The sequence below is a fragment of the Astyanax mexicanus genome, chromosome 11 (assembly GCF_023375975.1).
Source record: "Astyanax mexicanus isolate ESR-SI-001 chromosome 11, AstMex3_surface, whole genome shotgun sequence".
NCBI classification, from domain to species: Eukaryota; Metazoa; Chordata; class Actinopteri; order Characiformes; family Acestrorhamphidae; genus Astyanax; species Astyanax mexicanus.
In genome coordinates, this window is record NC_064418.1 from 747,604 (window position 1) to 754,246 (window position 6,643).

Sequence of the window (6,643 nt, forward strand, 5' to 3'; positions counted from 1 at the left end):
ACCAGTATGGCTACTGATGCTACAGCTGCTGCTGCTGTTTCTGCTGCAGCTGTTTTTCATTCATTTTTTTTTATTTGTGATACTTTTTATGAACTGTTTTCATTATTTCAATTTATTATCAATTGTTATTATTTCGGTTATTTCCATTTTTATTTTTTAATGCCTTTATTTATTTTTATTTCATAATATGACACTGTGTCAGAGTTTGCAGCAGGGAGGACGAGAGCGAGAGCTGACGTAAATACACAGTAATTTAAAGTATTTACAATTGTAAATAAACAATAAACCAAAACTAAACTCAAAACTTAAAAGATATTTGGACAAAGAGAATAGACTACTGGAATTAAATTACAAATTACTGAATAAACTAACAAAACAGAAAACAAAGAAACAGCAAGCTGACTGACGTACAACACGCACAAGACCAGACAAGCTAAAATACACATGAAGGGAACAGGAAACAGGAAACACCAGGGGACAGGTAACAAGGGGGCGGAGCTACAAATGAAAACAGATGAGATCACTGAAGACATGGGCAGAGACAAAGGGGAACACAGAGAGGACAACAAATAAAATAGGGGAAAAAACATGGAGGCTGACAAGGAAAAGCACTGCTGAGGTAAATTTATTACAAAAATGTCACTTCTGAGGTAAATTAATTTCTAAAATTTCACTGCTGAGGTAATTTTTTTCTTATTAAAATTTCACTTCTGAGGTAAATGATTGTAATAGCACTGCTGAGGTAAATGTATTACTAAAATTTCATTGCTAAGGTAAATTAATTACTAAAATTTCCATCAGGGGTAAAGTAATTACTAAAATTTACTTTATTTTATTACTAAAATTTATTCATAAGGTAAAATGTTAAAAGAAAAGCACTGCTAAGGTAAATTCATGATTAGAAAAGCACTGCTGAGGTAAACGTAGTATTAAAATTTCACTTCTGAGCTAAATTAATTACTAAAATTTATTTTCTCAGATAAATTAATTACTAAAATCTCACTGCTGAGGTAAATTATTTACTAAAAATTAAATTCTGAGGTAAATTAATGATTTTAATTGCACTGCTGTGATAAATGTTTTACTAAAATGTAACTGCTGTGGTAAATTAATTTTTAAAATCACACTGCTGAGGTAAAAATAATTTTATCAGATTTATAACAGAAGTCAATGATCTAGAATGTCATGATACTAATAATAATAATAATAATAACGCAGTCCAATATATATCTCCATATATCCAGGATTAAAGTAAAATAAATGATACTGGACAGATATAATCTGTCTCTAGTAGATATATAATGGGAAATAATGAGAACAGTGTGAATATTTCTTGTTTTGATAAAAACAGTAAAAACTGTAGAACCCTGATGTAATAATTATTACATTTTCACCAAATTAAAAAATGTTGGTGATATTATTGCGTACGATACAACATGGTATGGCAAACTTCTATTGACATTATTGTCTAGATATTCATGTTTTATTAATGTTATTTATACTGGTAAAACTCTTATATAATATAGTGTCAGTGTGGATAGGTGTAATGTTGTAATTATTATTGATGGCGTATGTTAGTAACGTCACTGCTGTCGTGGTTGGCCGCTGCGTTTAACACTCTGCTTCTAAAATAGTGTAAAAAGCTGAGGATAAATCTGTGCTTCAGGCTCTGTGCTGACCCACACATTACTCCATAACTGAGCCTGATCTGGAGAGGTCCAGGCCCGCGGTCCTCGCTGACATGTGGGAACGCTAACGCCTCACAGCAGCTCTGAAACAGCCCTGCGTCTCCACCCGGCGAGGCTGGAGCTGAATCAGGAGCTGCAGCTTTAATGTTTAAAATCACAGCCGCTACCATCTCACCTGAAACTGGGTTTAAAATAAGACTACCCTTATAAAGGGTTTATAAATGGTTTACAATTAGTTTATTAAGGGTTACTAATTAGGATGTAAATGCCTTAAAATGTATCATTAATAATCAGTTATAATCAGTGTTGGGAACGTTACTTTGAAAAAGTAATTAGTTATAGTTACTGGTTACTTCTCTAAAAAAGTAAATAAGTAAAAGTAACTAGTTACTAACAGAGTTACTCCACTATAAAAGTAACTAGTTCTTAACGGAGTTACTCCACTATAAAAGTAACTAGTTCTTAACGGAGTTACTCCACTATAAAAGTAACTAGTTCTTAACGGAGTTACTCCACTATAAAAGTAACTAGTTCTTAACGGAGTTACTCCACTATAAAAGTAACTAGTTCTTAACGGAGTTACTCCACTATAAAAGTAACTAGTTACTAACAGAGTTACTCCACTATAAAAGTAACTAGTTACTAACGGAGTTACTCCACTATAAAAGTAACTAGTTACTAACGGAGTTACTCCACTATAAAAGTAACTAGTTACTAACAGAGTTACTCCACTATAAAAGTAACTAGTTACTAACAGAGTTACTCCACTATAAAAGTAACTAGTTACTAACGGAGTTACTCCACTATAAAAGTAACTAGTTACTAACAGAGTTACTCCACTATAAAAGTAACTAGTTACTAACAGAGTTACTCCACTATAAAAGTAACTAGTTACTAACGGAGTTACTCCACTATAAAAGTAACTAGTTACTAACAGAGTTACTCCACTATAAAAGTAACTAGTTACTAACGGAGTTACTCCACTATAAAAGTAACTAGTTACTAACGGAGTTACTCCACTATAAAAGTAACTAGTTACTAACGGAGTTACTCCACTATAAAAGTAACTAGTTCTTAACGGAGTTACTCCACTATAAAAGTAACTAGTTACTAACAGAGTTACTCCACTATAAAAGTAACTAGTTACTAATGGAGTTACTCCACTATAAAAGTAACTAGTTACTAACGGAGTTACTCCACAATAAAAGTAACTAGTTACTAACGGAGTTACTCCACTATAAAAGTAACTAGTTACTAACGGAGTTACTCCACTATAAAAGTAACTAGTTACTAACGGAGTTACTCCACTATAAAAGTAACTAGTTACTAACGGAGTTACTCCACTATAAAAGTAACTAGTTACTAACAGAGTTACTCCACTATAAAAGTAACTAGTTACTAACGGAGTTACTCCACTATAAAAGTAACTAGTTCTTAACGGAGTTACTCCACTATAAAAGTAACTAGTTCTTAACGGAGTTACTCCACTATAAAAGTAACTAGTTACTAACTGAGTTACTCCACTATAAAAGTAACTAGTTACTAACTGAGTTACTCCACTATAAAAGTAACTATAGTTACCAGTAAAAGTAACTATTGCGTTTCTTTTGTGATACTCGCTGATTACATCACTGGTTATAACACATACGTATAAAGGGCAACAATGACCTGTTATTTGCTGAATAGTGAACCCACTGCCATCTATTGTTGCCCTTTCTACGTACTGATTATAAATGATTTTTAAGGTATTTACAACCTAAGTAATAACCATTAATAAACAAATTGTAAACCATTTATAAACCCTTTATAAAGGTAGTCTTATTTTAAAGTTGTACCTGGTTTGATGAAGCTGCTGCTGTAAAACACCTGGTTCAGGTGTTCAGAGTTGGTCATCAATGCCAGGTTCACACTACTAACACAGACTCTACACGACTGGTTGTGCTGTAATCGTAAAACGTCCTTCAGTAGTTGAGATTTTCACACTACGTAACTTTATCTATCTTTCTATCTAAAACTAATTTTGATTAATTTTGTCACTGTTGCACATTGCCGAATCACCTGGCTGCTGCTCTTCAGAAACACGTTTTATCATGAGAACATGCCAGAACTAAACACACAGGAAAACTAGCAACGCCATGCAAAGAATCTCTATAGTGGAGAATACGCACCTAAAGTGAGGTTCATATATAGCAACTGAGCAATATCAGATTTTAGAGTTTATAAATCTGGAATCTGAAAATCTGGAACAAATCAGACCACTTAAAAATGGTAAATTTCTTTGATTTCACCCAATTGAAAACCTCTGGAATATAATCAAGAGGAAGATGGATGATCACAAACCATCAAACCACCAAACTGAACTGCTTGAATTGATTTTTGCAACAGGAGTAAAGCAGCATAAAGTTATCCAAAAGCAGTGTGTAAGACTGGTGGAGGAAGAGAACATGATGCCAAGATGCATGAAAAAAAAACTGTGATTAAAAACGACCAGGGTTATTCCACCAAATATTGATTTCTGAACTAATATGAGTTTTGTTACTCACTCATGCAACGTTTATAAGAAGTGCAGTCTTCATTCATTTCAGGGCTCTACAGTGAGCAAATTCACCTGCTGTCAATCCATCAATAACCTGCATTACACGTATTTCAGATGCTCTAATAAAGCAATGAACTTGAATAAATGTAGTTTAAAGGATAGAATACAGGTTTGGTGGGAGAATGAACCTAATTGTGGGAATCTCCTGGCCAATACAGAAGAGCTGGCAGCCCTGCAACCTCAATTAATCCATCTCTATTCAAGCCAAGAGATTTTTCCAACTTAAACACAACAAATTATCTGTGATCAGACACAGTCTGTTGTCTCAAACACTGTGAAAAAACAGGAGTTTATAGTGTTTACTTGCAGTGTCTTAGATCTATGAGTTCTTAGTGGATGCTGATGTAGTTAATTGTGGACATAGAGGATCCTCACATTGGATGCTAAAGGATGCTAAAGTAGGTGAGTGTGGATGTTGAGGTAGTTTATGGTGGATGATAAGGTAGTTTAAAGATGCTTAGGTTGTTTAGGATATATATTAAGGTAAATCATGGTGGATATTAAAACCTTCTTATAATTAAAGGTCAAAATTAGCACTTAACGTTGATGGATTTTGAGCACAAATAAGATAAGCATAAGTTCTACTTCTGTACTGATAGATTGCTAAAATATTTCCGAGAAGTAGAAGGGAGTTGAATTGCATGAGATCCTTGGATAGCACGCAGCAGGATTAGCTAGCAGACTTCGTCTGACTGAGGGATCTGTAGCTACTGTCTGTCCACGGCAAGTCAGCAGATAAAGGAGATGGAAGTATTTTTTAATAATGTGTTTTGGGCTTCAATTAAAAATATGGTACTACTACTTATGTGTGGTAAATGCTCAATATAGATATGGGGCGTGGCCAGCCACAGTTTATTTGCATAAAAGTGACAGAGCCCTTAAACTGCTCCTTTTAAATTGCACGGAAACTGGAAAGAATAGAGCTGGTGATAGATCTCTTTATGTGTGAGTGGATCATTATAAAAAACAAATACATTAAAAAAAAATTTTTTTCAGTGTTAATGCCAACAATATTGTTGTGGCAGAAATATTTTGCATCATAAACAGTATTTTAGAGTATGATTTGAGCTCTTTTTACAGGGATAGCTCACACACAGCACAGATAACACATGTAAAAGAAATGGAGGGAAGACCCTGCCGAATGTATGCTTTACTCAACGTTGAAAGAGTCTTTGTATTATTGATAAGCGCTTTATAAATAAAATAAATGTATTATTAATCATTGGATTTTTTTAGTGCAGTGGGCTGGGGTATAGATGGCACAGATTGTTCAGAGGTCCAAAGGGATAGCTGAGGTTTCTGGTGACCCTTGACCTTTCCTTTTTTAGTATGTAACTAGTGCACCCTCCCCTGATCTAAACAGCAGCTTATTGGACGCTTTGTGTTCCTTTTATTCGTATTCAGGCTCCTGGAAATTCCCTTCTTCTATATACATGCTGCTGGTTATTCCAGGTTCACACTCCCCGATTTTAGCCCAGTTTTTCGTTATTCTGCGACAAAAACTCTACTTGGATTTGGAATATTTGGCATGCTAGATATCTGACTCAGTCAGCGACTGGGAGTCAGGAGCAGCGGCTACATACTGCCAATGGAATTACAGAGGAAGGGAAATTCATGGACTGGAGTTTAAAACCTTAAAACATTACTGAAACATTTGATATAGTTCTGTGTTAAAGACATAAATACACACAGCTCTGGAAAAATGTAGAGACCACATCAGTTTCTGAATCAGTTTCTCTGATTTTGCTATTTATAGGTTTATTTTTGAGTAAAATGAACATTGTTGTTTTATTCTATAAACTACAGACAACATTTCTCCCAAATTACAAATAAAAATACTCTCATTTAGAGCATTTATTTACAGAAAATGAGAAATGACTGAAATAACAAAAAAGATGCAGAACTTTCAGACCTCAAATAATGCAAAGAAAACAAGTTCATATTCATAAAGTTTTAAGAGTTCAGAAATAATCAATATTTGGTGGAATAACCCTGGTTGGTTTTTAATCACAGTTTTTTTTCATGCATCTTGGCATCATGTTCTCCTCCACCAGTCTTACACACTGCTTTTGAATAACTTTGTCTATCATTTTATTATTTCTGGATGCTACTCATAAAACAAATACAAAAAAGAAAATCTAGTTTTTTTTTATATCAGAGATTCGACTCACTGAACTGACTCGGTTCACTGAACTGACTCGGCTCACTGAACTGACTCGGCTCACTGAAATGACTCGGCTCACTGAACTCCTCACCGCCGGCACCTTCAGCCCGCAGCATCATCATCATCTCCCTGCCTCTGTTTAAAAGGCAAGGGTGGACCAGGGGCTTCTCCCACACTATTGGCTCCCACGCCTGT

The 6,643-nt window shown here is 34.6% G+C and overlaps 1 long non-coding RNA gene across 1 annotated transcript in view; it reads right to left on the reverse strand.

Annotated features, from left to right (window-relative positions):
• The window catches only part of LOC125805019 (uncharacterized), a 62,818-nt gene extending 56,468 nt beyond the window's left edge, over window positions 1-6,350 (reverse strand). Inside the window, exon 1 of the long non-coding RNA XR_007441289.1 lies at window positions 6,197-6,350. This is a non-coding gene — a long non-coding RNA (uncharacterized LOC125805019). The remainder of the gene's footprint in view (window positions 1-6,196) is intronic.
• Window positions 6,351-6,643: the final 293 nt, after the last annotated feature.